Here is a 14,435-nt window from a genome sequence, read left to right on the forward strand (position 1 = left end):
CAGGAATTTTACATGATCAGCTACAGTCACACACTCTAGTCTGAGATAAACACGTGAACTGATAAAGGTAATGTTCCTGTATATAAGGAGATTAAATCTCAATGGCCAAAGACATCTGAGTCTCGAAAATGCAACCAGGAGCCAGGCGTGGTAGCTCATGCCTATAATGCCTGCTTCTAGGGAGGCTGAGGCTGGTGGACTGCTTGAGCTCAGGAGTTCTGAGCTTCAGTAGGGCTAGGCTGATTGGGGGTCCACAATAAATCCATCACTAATATGGTGAAGCACTAGGAGTGGGACCATTTTTAGGCTGACTAGGGGCCTAAGGAGGGCCAAACTGGCCCAGGCAAAAAAACCAGAACAGGTTAAAACTTCCAAACAGCACTGGAATCATGCTATAAGTGGCCACTATACTTCCAGCCTAGGCAAAATAGGGAGACCAATTGGGAAGGCAAGGAAAGGTGAGGGAAAGAAAGAAGAAGAAGGGATTAGGTTGCAATAATCATTTTTAATTGCAACGACTGCCTGTTCCTAAAGGAACAGTCCTGACACCAAGCCTCCCACTAAAGTCAATCTTGACTTTTGCTATTCAAATTGCCATTTCATTTGTACTACATGGTATCCCTTTTGGGAGCCCTTGTATGTTACATATGATATGTTTTCATCCCTTAAAACTATGACTTTGGTTTATCACATCCAAATTTGATCTATCTCCACAGTGTAATATTGTAAAAAGGCAGAGGTATTGAACATCAGGATCTTGCTGCTTCTGGAAACTCTAAGAGCTAAGCATAGTAGGAATTTGCTCAGGTGTGGCTGTCACCTGGTCCCACTGGTGAGATATGATCTTATTGCTAAATACTCTGCTAGTTGACAAAACGCAGACAAAAAAAAGAAACAGTTTTTTCTTGCAATGAATTTGCTTTCTAATAGAGAGAAAAACTATGTATTTCTACCACTCCTTCGACCACAGCCCTTGGGCTGGTGAGATAGACAGATGGATAGATAGATAGATTGATGGATGGATAGATGGACGGATGGATGGTTGGATAGATAGATCTAGATAGAAATAGATAGATATGAAGATACAATAACACACATATATAATGTAGTCAAATCAAACAAAACTAAAAGGTCCTATTCTTCTGATTCACCAAGGTTAATTCTAGGATATCAGCAGCAGCAGCAGAACCATTACATCTGGGTACTAGCTGGTCACAGGGCTATAATATATAGTACTTGAACTGCAGGAGGAATTCAGTATTTGTTGACCAAATGATTGGTCAACAAGGCCATGAAAACACATTGCAGTGAATCAGAGCAACCCAATCTCTAGATGACAGATTGGTGTGTATGTGGATGTGTGTATATAACCAGAACACTTAGACTAGACTTTCAGCAGAGTTTGCTACAAAGATAGAAAAACATTTTTAAAAAATAAGGTCTTCCTTCTATGGCTTTATCTCTAGGGGCAAAGCCTAAAGTTATCCAACCTACCTAGGACAGGTTGAAAGGTAATCACTGGAAAAGTCTTAAGTATTCTTATATCTAGATTCCTATGTGATGGTGTTTGTCCTTTGTTTTCAAAGAGGACCAGTGACATTATGGGTGACATCTTGACTCATGCATGAATTGAAGTGAAGCAGAATAGCATAAAGCCATCAGCCCCACTCTCTCTTCATTATCATTGAAGTCCAGTGGCAGGACAAAAGTCAAGACGACTGGCAATGGCCCAGGGTGTAATGGATGAACATAGCATCTTCAATCTCTGACCAAGTTCTAAGTGCACCCTAGCGCCTACTTCAGCCACCTTCCTCGCTATTGGAACAAATTGTTCTCATCTGCTCATTCCATTGGGAGAAGTCTTTACATGCTTAAGCAGACATCCCCTAACTCACCAGTGGTTTTGAGGCCCGTTTGTTAGTTACCTTCAACCTGGTTTAGCCCTTCTGCCAAGACGGTTTTACCAGGGTATGGCCACGGCACATCCTACAGCTCCTTAGAGCCACAGGTGAAGAGTTGAGTGTCAAGTAGACACTAAAGGTAGTTGAGCATCTGTGAAAAGGGCTTGGCAAGCCCTCACACCAGAGGTGCTATTCCTCCCTAACTTTAGGGAACAAGGGTATCTACCTCCACTTGCATTTTTTCTTTCTCTTTCCTTAATTAATCTTTACTATCTATAACTCAATCTGCTTATGACTTTCTATTTTCTACCACTCTCATATCACAGTCAATGCCTGGCTTCTAGGGAATCTAGCTGTTCTTTCTCAATCTCAAATGTGCCTGATTTCAGTGTCTCAGATTCTCCTGGACATCTCCTTTCTTCCCTTTAGTTCACTGATAAAAATTAGATTTTTTTTCAAGAACTTTACTAGTAGCTAAGGGAAAGGTAGAAAAATATAATAGCCTTACAACCTATAGAATTGTCTAATTACAAAGCACAACTAGCCCAATCTAGCTAGGGTCTCAACCTTATCTCTCTATTTGAGGAAAGAGAATTTCCATTCCAAGAACAAGAGAATTTAAGGGCAGGAAAGGAGAACTGGAATCTCCAGGGACCAGGAGTGTGTAAATATGGCTATGTAAGCACATGCTGAGATATTTCCCTCCCTCTAGAAAAGCAGCTGTTATAGAGGCCTGCTCCCAAAAGTCACTGGCACCTCCATGAAAAAATTGCCTTCCATTTCCTTGGAATTTTGGAAAAATGAGAGTAGTTCAGCATCTGGAAGTGTAATCTGGAGATACAGGCAGGTACTGAGGTCTTGGCCTTGATTATCCACTTTTAAATATTTTCATTGTGCATACCATCAATATTTAGGAACATAGTTTTTATAAATAGTTTTATAGAGGAGAAAGTAGGCATATGGGTCAGTAGTTTCTGATGTTTTCTTGGTCACCTTTTTTGGGTAACAATATTATTCATGGCAGCTATTTGGTAATTTCCCCTTTCTGAGCTATCTGGAACATGAATCTCAGTACTTTCAAAATTATGTGATCTCCAATATAGATTTTTCTATGTATTCACACAGCTAATTTTCCTGTTTTCATCTTTTTTATATAACATTTCCACTTCTTTCTTGAACAACAAGATGGTAGAATCCAAATGTAATGATAATTCCACCTTTACCACTGATCTAAAAAGATTGCTATTGAAATTCTAGCAAATCTAGTCCATGTTTTTATATTTATTGTCCTACTTCCAGTTTCATTTATAAATGGCCTAAGAATAAACTAGTTGGGCCTCAAATGAAGATGCATTTTGACCCCCTACGTGCTCTTCCTGGAAGCAGCAAGGCAACCTGAGGGAGATACAGGAGGTGGGATGTGTCAGGAAAGTCAAACACCCACCTTGACCACCACATCCCCTTAAATAACTAATGGAGATAGACTAGGACCCTGGACCCAAAAGTCTAGGGAATAGTAGTGCTCTCCAGATCCTTATCCCTGTTTCTAGTCTTAGCCCCATAGCCACTATCAAAGGGAGTAATCACTGTGGAGAAAGGCCCACCTCCCACCTCCAACAACACCAACTTCTAAACCAAGTGCCATACACAAGCAGATAAACTCAAGAGCCCTGGAAATGGCAGCACCCCCTGCCCCAGACCACCCATCCTGCTTCCAGCCCATACCCCACAGTCATCATCCCAGGAGGCAGCCCCTATGGAGATATGGCCTGGCAACTACTTCTATAGGAACTGAAGCCACAGCTACTGAAGACTTGGAAATCAATGTTCTTGATACCAAGTCCTTAGTAATGTCAAACGGTTCAACTTTTTAGAAAATGATATGATTTTATAAGTGAAAATGACGACGAAAGCAAATGATTTACCATTTGATTTTCTATTGTACCCTGAGAACTATGGCACTTTTCCATCTGACTTGTAGCTGAAACAATACATATAAATGTATTGACTTCTCCATTAGGATGTGAGCTTCTCAAGCAAGGATTGTTTTACTTTTGTTTGTATCCCTAGCACTTAGCACAGTGCTTTGCACATAGAGAAGGCTTAATAAATGTTTTTTCATTCATTCGTTCATTTCTAGTGCTTTTGAAAATCTGCTCATCGAGAGGCACGCCAAGCCAACAAGCATTTATTATTACTAACAATATGCCAGGTACTATGCTAAGCACTAGGGGTACAAACAAAAGTAAAAAGAAAGTTAGGCCCTCCCCTCAAGGAGCTTATAATCTAAGGGAGAGATACAGTAAACAAAAACAAAAGAGGTAGAAGGGAGTGGGGGGAAGAGGAGGAGGTATCCAACACAGGGGCATGGTGTCAAAGTCCAAAAAGCAAAAGGACAACTAAGAAGGGAAATGAAGGTTGGCCAGCCTGGGCACCTCCACAAAATGGAGGTCCCAAGAGGCAGTTTCCAATGGAAGAAAGGGACCAGCATAGCAGATAGATGTACAAAAGTAAGAAGGCTGCAGGCACTGATGGATGATCCATGGTGAGATTACACACAAGGCATAGTGCTGAAGTCCAGAAAGTCAGAAATAAAGCTTCAGTGACGAAGCTGCTGCAACTCTCCATTGAGTTTCTCAGGGGGATAAAACTCAGCTCCTGTTCCGCATGCTGTCTTACAGGCCTAGGAAGAGAAAGTAAGATGATATTTATTGTATTGATGAAAGCATTGATGAAGCAGTTAGATGTATGCTGAATCCAGCTGTGGCTCCCATCGTTCCCCAAGCCATATCCCTTCCCAGCACTAGGAATCTTGGAATGGTTTCAGTACAGTAAAGACAAAGATGTCTAGACTTGCAAAATATGGCTTTCCATAAAGAAGCCAGCAGTCTTATTGCAACCCTGTAAACTCCTCACCACCCCCGAGGCTTCAATGAGGCTGGACTTTGTCATAAACCTGCTCCCATCCTAGGGATATTACACCACTCTTGTGGAATGCCATTTATGAAGAACAGTTCATTTTCGTTCCTATACTAGACTTCTCTAAAGCCACCTGCCAGGTCCTAAAGGAAATTTTCTAGATCTACACATCACCTTCATTTAGTTTTTCTCTCATTTCTGGACTACATCATGCATACAAAAATTGACCTTTCTTTCACCAGTCTAACAGACAACATATCAACTAGATTCTGTACCAATATTTCATTGTGTTGTCTAGCAACATGTTAACCAGGTTGCCCTTCACTCTTAGCTGAACTCTCTATAGCAACAAAGGTATTCTTTCTTCATTCCAAAACACACCCTATTAATCAGTTTGTAAACTGATTTCTACCTCCGTTCACCCCGTGAACTGATACTTCTGTCATCAGTGACTATCTGTGAGAAGCTACATAGGCAGATTTTCAACGCACCCCATGAACAGCCAAAACTGTGTATGAATAGGACCCAAGCCAAAATTACAACCCTGAGGAGCTCTTAGGTGTACAGGAGAACAAGTCGGTCTGGCCACAGAAAACTACACAACAATAGACCCTTCAGGAAACTGCTAGATGGGATGATCAGTCCTTTCCTAATACAGGTTATGAGTTGAATGACTTATTGGCTAGGATTACCTTTTTCTCTACGCATCCACTCCAACTTCAGTCACAACTTGTGCATTGGATCTACCTCAACTCAGATGTAGGGCCAACATATTCCCACTTATTCCCACTAATCATGGATGGACAAGAAGTCCCAGAGGTTCTGTCCTCAAAAGATGACAGGTCCACCTCAAATACCTGAGAAGACATTGAGGGCCATGGACCAACTGGGATAACCTGAGAACCAGCGTGTAATTTGAATGTCCAAGATTTGATGGAGGCCTTCTACCAATAATATTTGACTAAGCTACAGCCTCAGGCTCATGGATTCTGTTCTAAGAGGAGGAATAGTTTTCAGACTCACAGTGAGGAGGACATATTGCTAGGACACCACCCCCGTAAAAGAACACTGTCTGAGCCTGATTCTTTGTGTGAAACAAAATGTTGCCAGTGCCCCATGCCTTTCCCCCTCCATGTTTTCCTGACTTTGTTCCATGTGGCCCACACTTTGGTTCTGGAACTTCTTTTCCCTTCAAACTCAAGTCACAACTTTCTGTGTGACCCTCTAGTGAATACCCGTCTTTGACCTCAGTCCAATTTTCTGTGTACTCACTTGGATCTGTTTGTCCTTCAACTTAAGCCCTAGTAAGCGCTCTCTCTCTCTCTCTCTCTCTCTCTCTCTCTTTCTCTCTCTCTCTCTTTCTTTCTCTCTCTCCCTCTCTCCCTTATTATCTGCCCCTGGACTCCAGCTCAAAACAGTCCCTACTCCCTTATTACTCCTATAGAACACAGGGACCCATTAGTAGGAACTTTATAATATATTTCCTGGTATATATGTGGCGTGGTAGAAAGAAGACTGAACTTGGAGTCAGAAGACTATGTTTGAACTCTGGCTCTCTACTTGTTAGCTGTGTGACCTTAGTAAAATCACCTCCCCTCTACGACTCTCAGTTTTCTGGTCTATAAAACAAGAAGCAAGGAGGAAACATTTGTTGCTTACTCTCCACCACCAAAGAAACATTGAATGGTGCCATCAGTTCCATGCCTTACATCTGAAGCACAGCCGACATTCCACCTGCCTGTGGCCAATGCTTTTGTTTTTTAAACAACACGCTGTATACAGCATTGGAGAATTCACTACTTGCAGCTGTCAAGAGTTACTTTTGTTATCTCTATCTAGAGAATGAACAGGTGCCTGCTTGAATCCAGCCAGTTAGTCAACAAGCATTTATTAAGCACTAAATGTGTGTGCATGGTTAAGGGCTGGGGATAAAAAGGACAGTAATGGGAAGCCCCTACCTTCAAGAAGTCTTAATGGGAGGGACAACATGCAGATGACTGTACTCATACCAGACATACATGGAGGATGTGGAAGGGAGGCTCAAAGTGGAGCCACTTGCTATGACTAGAACCCAGAAAGGCTGCCCACAGCAGGTAGAGTTTGAGCAGGGTCTTGAAGGAAGACAGGAAAGCCAATGAGAGGAGAAGAATGCTTTCCAGCCACAGGTGAGCTGCAACTAGCTTCATCTGGCTGCTGAGAATCATTGTCAAACTATCAGCATGCATGTTTACATCTCAGAAATCAGCAAACGATACAAATCAGGGTTGGATTCATTATTTTGTGGATTGCCTAGACTTAACACAGTGAGAGAGAATATGTTAGGGATACAGACTAAACTTATGTCATGTGTGCAATTTTTTTTGTTTCTGGAGAGTAAGCTGTTAAATATTTACCAGTGCACCTCTGGATACAGGACAGCCAGCGGAAAAGACATGGAGTCAAGAGATGGAGTGTGGTGTGTGAGAGATAAGAAGGAGGTGTTACTGGATCATGAAGTATGTGGAGGAGAGTAAAGTGTAAGAAGACTAGAAAGATAGGAAAAGAAAAGGCTGAGGCTGCTAGGTGGCCCAGTGGATAGAATCCTGAGCCTGGAGTCCAGAATACCTGAGTTCAAATCCAGCCTCAGATACTTTATTACATGCGTGACCCTGGGCAAGTCACTCAACCTCTGTTTGCCTTAGTTTCTTCAACTGTAAAATGGAGTTAAGAATAGCACCTACCTCCCAAGGTTGTTGTAAGGATTAAATGAGATACCATCTGTAAAACATTTGGCACATAGTATGTGCCGTATAAATACTTATTCCCTTCCCCCCAAAATTGAGAAGGGCTTTAAATACCAAAACTGGGGGACAAACACCTTAAATGGTGTTGTAAGTTATCTGGCAAACCTCAGCCCAAGGGCAGAGATGATCTCAAGGGAAGAAACGATGAGGAAAAATCCTTGGAGGCCAGACCAAGTCTGGCACACACACTTTGACCAGAGTGTAAACCCTCCTTATTTCTAGATGATAGACACTGAAGTCTATTCATACTAATCAGAGATTCTTCGCTAGGTAACATAGGAGGTAATCCTGCCCATAGGTTGGAAGATACACTTATGTTTCGTATCTTTCCTGAAGTCAATTCTCTTTAGCCAAATGCCGATCAAATTCCCAGATGACCGCTAATACACTGGATGACCATCAGAAAGGCTAGAATGTTGGACTAAAACTCAGGCCTGGAATTCTATCCACTGAGCCACCTAGCTACCATAAGATAGGATTAGTGTCTAAGAATAAGGAGGTGATTGTGGCATTGTAATTTTACCTTGTTTAGACCACTTCCAGGGCAGCTAGGTTGACCAGCAGATAGAGGGCTGGGCCTCATCCTCCTGAGTTCAAATCTGGCCTCAGACACTTACTAGCTGTGTGACTCTAGGCAAGCCATGTAACCCTATTGGCTTCAGTTTCCTCATCTGTAAAATGAGCCGGAGAAGGAAATGGCAAACCAGTCCAGTATCTTTGTCAAGAAAACCCCAGATTGGGTCATAAAGAGTCAGACACAATTGTAAAACGACTGAAAAAGACCACATTTGAACTGTTGTATTCGATTCTAGGAAGAACATTGTCTAAGAATACAGAAGAGAATGAACAGGATGAGGAGGAGACCAGAAACCTTGCCAAACAAAGACTGGTTAAAGGAACTGGGAATATTTAACCTGAAGAAAAGAAGACTTAGGGAAGGCCCAATAACCATCTTCAAGTATTGGAAGAACTATCCAGTGGAAGAATAACGAGGCTTGTTTTTCTTGGCCCTGGAAGGCAGACCTAGAAGCAATAGATGAAATCTTCGAGGATATAGAGTGTGCTTAATGTAAGAGAAAATTTCCATTGCAATTCAACAACAAGCTTGGCACCTGAACTAAGCCTTGGAGACAGCAAGGGCTCCTAACAGACAGAGATGAGTAGGAAGTGTGTGAGAGGGAGTGATGGGAATGAGTGAAGGCTGTAAAGGGAGATGGGAGCCAGACTGTGGAAGGCCTAAACCGACAGAGGAAGGAGTTTGCATATCTTACAGGTAATAGAACCATTAAAGGTTGTTTTGTTTGTTTTTTTGAGTAAGGCAGAAACTTAAACCCATACATTAGGAAAATTATTAAGGCAGCTATGTGAAAGATAGATTAGAGAGAGGTGAGAACAGAATTGGAGGGCCTGAACTAAGGCTGTGGCAGAACGAGTATAGAAAAGGGAAGATGTACAAAAGATGTTGTAAAGGCAAAAGCCACAGGACTTGGCAATTGATTGGATGTGGATCATGAAGGAGAGTGAAGAGTTAAAGATGACTCTCAGGTTTTAAGCCTGAGTGCCTGGGAGGCTGGTGATGCCATCAATTGAAACAGGAAAGTGGAGGAGAGGGCCTGGTTGTGTGGGTGGGGAGCAGATAGAAGATGATGACTTACATTTTTGGACACACTGAGTTTGAGGTGCCTGACAGCTACTCAGATGGAGATGTACAACAAGCAGTTAGTGATGCAAGACTAGAATCTAGGGGAGCAAGATTATAACTGGACATACAGAGATTTGGGAATGGGAACTCTCCATAGAGTTGATAATAGAAGCCTTGGGTGTGGATGAAATCAGCAAAAAAGGAGAAAAGGCCGTCATTCAGGACATCCCATAGGAGGTCAACTAGTCAAGTCAAGCATTTATTAAGTGCCTGCTATGTGCTGGGTCCTCTGCTTAGTGTTGGGTATACAAAGAAAAGCAAAACAGTCCCTACCCCTAAGGAGCTTACAGTATAATGGGGGAGAGAACATGCAAATCACTATGTACAAACAAGATAAATTGGAGATAATCAACATCATGGCAGACCAAAAAAGTTTTTGCATAAGGTAAGAGGGAGAGCATTCCAGGTGTGGGGAACAGCAAGTGAAAATTCCTGGAGCTCAGAAATGAAGTGTTTAGTGTGAGGAACAAGTCAAGAGGAAGATGAAAAACAAATAGAGGGAACTGAGAAAGATCAGTCCAGCAGAAGGAGAAATAAGAACGAGTGGTTTTGTGGAAGCCAAGGGAGCAAGTAACCCATGTGCACATCAGAGATTCTGAAAAAATGACAGGAACAGACTGAACCCATCAAAGTTGGGACACAGGAAGACCAAGAAGTCTAGGAGATCTTAGATTATAAGAGGGAAAAGAGGGTGTGGTACTATGTCAGGGACTGAAAAGGATTTATGTCAGAGGCTAAGGATGGAAGACCATTAGCCAAGCCCAATAAAAGAAGTCCAAAGATCTAAACTGGAGGTAGGAAAGCATTTCATAGCAATGATTCCAAAGTGTACGACCAATCTGTAAGTGGAAGATCTTTCCTACTCATTGAATAGGCCTCAGATGGGGCCAACAAAGGAAGGCCTGATTAGAGGCAGGCCTACACCCTTTCACTAACTAGATGTGAGGCCCCCGGCCCCACACTTTTTTGCTAAGTAGGCTCTGAGCCCTGAGGGCACTAAACAGGGTATATAAACTCAGAGATTAGCTTGGGGGCACACTCATTGGAAGAGTGTTGGTGATGAGGCTCTGGGTAGCCAAAGGAGCCCTCTCCCCCGTCTTTGAAAACCCAGATGTTGGACAGACAGCTAGAAGCCTGTCTATTGGTTTGTACTATTTGTTCTGTTTATATAATGTATGCTTATAATTTGTTTGTATTCTCTCTGAAGTTCAGGGTGCTGGCTTTTTCCCCTGAACTAAGTGAATGATATATGTATATTTAATTAAAGTAAGATTGTTAACCCCTTAAAGTTGCTTTCCTTAAAAAAGCAGATCAAAGAACCTGTGCTAGCAGCCCTCCTGTGTGCTCTTGTTGTTGGTCTTTCATTCCCTCCTCAACAGCTGCTAGCAACATTGTTGTTACGCAAAGTCATATAGTTAAAACTGAGTAGGTCCAAGAGAATGTGCTACAAAGGCAAGCAATAGATATTATCAACATGACTATAACTGGTTTTATACAATGGGTCCCTTCCCCCCAACACACATACCCAAAGTATTCTTCTAAGGTAGTGGCAAGCTTGCCATAATCTCTTTACTCTGCCACAACAGCATCACTGACTGTGGGCATGAATAGCTTCCTCTCTGACTCCCATACGATTCCACCCCGAAGCATAAGGCCGTGGCTGAATGAAAGAGAATTGATGGAAGATGTTTACTCCAAGGCTTATTCATTAAACACTGGTTCTCCTTCTTGAACGTGTAATCCTGACAATCCATTTGGCTCCGGAGGTGGCCCCTATGCTCCAAGAATCATAAATTTCCTAGATAATGTATTCCTCTTGCCCATCTACACTTAATGAGTATAGATAAGGATCCAATGGCTATAGATCAAGGTCATGGTGAGGAATGGTGGCACAGAGAGTGGATTATGGAGGAGGAAAGTGATTCTAACTGGTAAGCCACAAGACTCACCACATCAGCAATAGGAAAGGGGTTCCTCATCTAGTCTTCTAGCTCCTGGGAAGATTTATTGAGATGTAAGTTTGAGGTGGACAACTGAGTCCAATTTGCTACACATAACAGGTCATGTACACACCATGCCAGCAGATATACACATACTATCCCTCTTCCCTGGTTTTCTACCTCTAAACTCCAGGAATAGTAATTAAATTAAAGCTGTTATTCCTATAAGGTGCATGTTAATGAATTTCTTCATAGCTCCACTCACCATCCCAGTGACTTAGCAGACCAAAACAACCCTCCCTGGTCACTACTTGTGCTGTTTTCCCCTATTAAAATGAAAGTGCCTTAAGGGCAGGGTTTGTCTTGAATTCTGAATTTGTATCCCTATAACTTAGTACAGTATCTGGTACAGTGTGAGCCCATAGTAAATGCTTTTTCATTTATTCATTCATTCATTCATAACGGCTCCTACAGGTATGATAATGAAAACTTTGAGGTACCACCTCATACCTACCAGATTGGTTAGCACTACAAAAAAGAAAAATGACAAATGCTTGGGGAGTGGGGGGTGGAAAAAAATAGGTACATTAATGTACTGCTGGTGGAGTTGTGAACTCATTCAACCATTCTGGAGAATAATTTGGAAATACTCCCAAGGGTTGTAAGACTTTGACAAGCAGCATCACTACTAGGTGTATACCCCCAAAGAGATCAAACAGAAAAGGAAAGAATCTACAGTATTTGTACCAAAATATTTATAGCATCTCTTTTTGTGGTGGCAAAGAATTGGATATTTGGGGGATGCCCATCAATTGGGTAATGGCTGAACAAATTATGATACATGATTATGATGAAATACTATTGTGCTAAGACATGCCAAGGGGGATGGTTTGGGGAAGATCTGGGAAGACTCACATGAACTGATGCAAAATGAAGTGAGCAGAACCAAGAGAACAGTGTACACAGTGACAATAATATTATATGATGATCAGCTGTAAAAGATTTAGCTACAATGATCCAAAACAGTTCCTAAGGAATCATGATGAAAAACATTCTCCACCTCGAGAGACAGACCTGATAAGCTCTGAGTACAGATTGAAGCACTTCTTCATTTTCTTTATTTTTCTTGCCTTTTGGGTTTTTTGCAGCATGGCTAATATGGAAGTTTCACATGACTTCACATGTATGATGGGTGTCATGTATATACCATCTCAATGGAGAGGGCAAGGGCTGGAGGGAAGGAGAGAATTTGAACTCACATTTTTCAAATATTAATGTTATAAATAAATAAGTAAATTTTTGAAAGGAGAGCAGGCCAGTAATGACAAATGAGTTTGGACACCATCTCCCTAATATTTTTTTCAAATCAGTAGTAATTGGAGAGGGGAGACTGGAACTGGGAAAAAAATTGTTTCAAGGACAGTTAGGAAGACTCAGAGGTGGTGAGAAGTCCAGTACAGGACAGAAAGTAAAATATCTAGGCCGGGGTGGGGAGTCTACCATGTCATCATACCCTTAAGATTAGAGGAAGTCCATAGGGAAGTCCAATGTATATAAATGGAGAGACATTGGCAAAAGTTACAGTAAACTTACTAGCTTCTCTGGGCAGACTTGACCCAGGCACATATATCATAGGCCTGTTCATACAAGTAGATGTTAGCAAGCAAGGTGATACAATGGATGGAGTACTGGGTCTGGAGTAAGGAAGACCTGAGTTTAAATCCTGCCTCAGACTCTTACTAGCAAAGACCCTGGACAAGTCAATTAACCTCAATTTGCCTCAGTTTCCTCAACTGAAAATGGGACTACTAAGAGTACCCATCTCCCAAAGTTGCTGTAGAATCAATTGAGATATTATTTGTAAATCACCTAGCATAGTGTCTGACACTTCATAAATGTATATATTCTTCCTTCATCCCTGTTTGCCAAAAGTCCTGGCTATATAGGGATTGTATACAGAGCTTTGAATCCAATACTACCTGGTTAAGGAAGAGAGACACACAACACTTCCATTTGAGTCTCACTGAGGGGAAAATATAAGACCAACCTTCTTTCAAGTGAGGGAGGCCTACCTTGCACATGGGATAATAGAGTCATAGATTTAGCCCAGAAAGGATTTTAGAGGTCATCAAATCCCACACCCTCGTTTCACAGATGTGGAAACAGAGGTCCAAAGGTGTGATCAGTCTGGGGGAAGGAGCAAGTTTGGAGTGCCCTAGAGGCCAGGCCGGAATCAGTGGTGGAAACAGAGAGAAAGTCCACAAGCCCCAACAGGGGTAGAAGTACAGGTCTATTAATAATAATTTTTTTTAAAACCCTCAAGCAGAGTAGTCTGGCATTCAGCATGGCATTCTGGCCCTCTTTCTACTCAGGGTATTTCTCAGACCTCTTCCTGCCTGGATTGTTTCTTTACATAGCCTCTAAAACTCCTTTCTGGAAACCTTTTCCAGAATACAATGCAATTCAGCAATTAAGATAGGCTACTTGGAACCAAGCCTACTGTATTGTTTTATTTGTCCTGGCCTGGTTCTTTCCTGTCATGTGCTTCAAATACTGTTTTGTTTAAAAGATTAAAAAAAAAACCCTAACAATGTAATCACTCCATGCATCACTTCTAAGAGCACAAGTAGATTGTCTAACTTAGAAGGGTTTTTTTTTTCTTTGCAGCTCCTCAAAGCTTAAATGTCTCATTTCAGTGAAGGCAAATTGGTTCTCATTAAGGATTGAAATTAGATACAATTCTACACACACACACACACACACACACACACACACACACACACAGAGTATGGAACCTTTTACCTCATTTTATTGCAGGTTGCATGCAAAGCTTATCCTTCAAAGTAGAAACCTACATTAATTTTTGCCCCAAAGTTCACAAGAAATGCATCCATTGGTTGAAAGGTTTCAAGACATATTCTCTATTTACGCTGTCTATATTTGGCACATATACATATATATATATATATACATATATATACATATATATACGTGTATATATTGTCTTCTCCAACAAAATGTAAGTTCCTTGAGGAAATAATGTTTCATTTTTTATTTTTAAATCCCCAGTGAATAGCATGTTGCCTGGCAATATAGTAGGCATTTAATAGATGTTTACTGATTTATTCTTTGATTGGTGAATTGGTTAGGTGACTGATTAAAAGGGAAATATATAACACCGCCCTTTAAA

This window comes from Trichosurus vulpecula, chromosome 2 (genome assembly GCF_011100635.1).
Source record: "Trichosurus vulpecula isolate mTriVul1 chromosome 2, mTriVul1.pri, whole genome shotgun sequence".
Taxonomy (NCBI): domain Eukaryota; kingdom Metazoa; phylum Chordata; class Mammalia; order Diprotodontia; family Phalangeridae; genus Trichosurus; species Trichosurus vulpecula.